General features: G+C 37.1%; 1 pseudogene; it reads right to left on the bottom strand.

Annotated features, from left to right (window-relative positions):
- Positions 1-362: 362 nt before the first annotated feature.
- LOC113615633 (60S ribosomal protein L7 pseudogene) lies at positions 363-1,031 on the bottom strand (annotated as a pseudogene).
- Positions 1,032-1,462: the final 431 nt, after the last annotated feature.

Below are 1,462 nucleotides of genomic sequence, written 5' to 3'. Positions count from 1 at the left end.
AAGAGGAAGCCCCCTGCTCCCACTTACAGAGGAGATAATGAGGTTGACTGACATATTGGTGTCCAGCCCTCTTCTCACCCAACATCCAACACCAGGAGAGTGTTCTACCTCTTTTCTTCTACTCTCTGTGTCTTCCCTTTTTTAATATAATGAATAAATGAATGAATGACAAGTAAATAATTCCCCATATCTCCCATAGTTAACACATGTGAAGAATTGGATATATACTTGTCCCATTTTTTCTTTTGTTAATCACATAATTTGGGGGTTTTTTTGGGGGGGGATGTTTGTTTACATTTCAAATTGAAAGCAGTCACTGCTTATTAACTGACTAGATTACAAAACGAATCAAGGTAGACACCTTAGTTCATCCTTCTAATAAGCCTGTTGATTTGATCTTTTCTGTTGCCAGCATCTCTACCTTCTACAAAATAGATGATCTTCATCATCTTCATTCTACCTCATGGAAAAGATCATTTGAAGGGCCAGCAGAAGTTGTTTGTTTCTTGAAAGCATTGTTCAACAGTATAGATCTCGTGAATCAGATCTTCCATGCAGATGATTCCAAATTTAACAAGAGAGCCAGCAATCAATGTGTTGTCTGTCAGGGCAATTTATGTGCAATATGTGGTTCCACAATCCTCAGCATGTTAACTGAAGCCTTGTTGATCTTCACAAAGGTACCACTGAAGATATGACAATGATGAAGAAGCTGCAACACTTTTCAGACCTTTGGAGTCACACCATGGATACTGATCCTGATGATAAATGCCAGTAATGGGTTCTGCAGGTACATGGAAGTTGCCAGCTTATCTTGCCATCCTAACCATTCTTGTGTCAGTTCTGTACATCTGCCCATATTCCTTGTGATTGGGCTTACCTTTTCATATATAAGATTTGTCCTTGCCTTTCAAAACATCTTTTGGGCAAAATTCTTTCTCAGGTGCCTGATCTTGAGCTCTGTGAAATTCCTTCACTTTTTTTAGGAGTTTCAGCAGGAACCATCTTTTCTTCTCTTCTGCACCCTTCATGGTTCCAGCTGGAAAAAAGGACTACATAACCTATTTTTAGGTTTGGTTTTTTTAAAGGTTGATATTATTCACTTTACTTTGAATTTGCTTTATTTAATCTCACTGTATATTGTGAACAATCATCCCATTTGGGACATTAATATATCCCAATATATCATTTTACAGTGTGTGTGCACATGTGTGTGTGCCTGTGCGTGCACACACATATGCCATGATTTATTCAATTCCCTACTCATGAACATTCAAATTGTTTATGGTTTTTTGACACTACAAACCATACTACAAATAGCATTATGTCCACATAGTCCTTTATCAGGTGTAAATTTTTTAATGTAAGGTAGACTTCAAGAACTTGAATTGCTATATAATGTATAGTAATTTTAATTCAAATAATTGGTGCCAGGATAGTTGAGGAATCTTACCACCGAAGT

Source organism: Aethalodelphis obliquidens, unplaced genomic scaffold (assembly GCF_003676395.1).
Source record: "Aethalodelphis obliquidens isolate GAN/ISIS:26980383/991018 unplaced genomic scaffold, ASM367639v1 scaffold1, whole genome shotgun sequence".
Classification (NCBI taxonomy): domain Eukaryota; kingdom Metazoa; phylum Chordata; class Mammalia; order Artiodactyla; family Delphinidae; genus Aethalodelphis; species Aethalodelphis obliquidens.
Note: the sequence above shows the minus strand (reverse complement) of the source record. Positions and strands in the feature narration are given on the sequence as shown.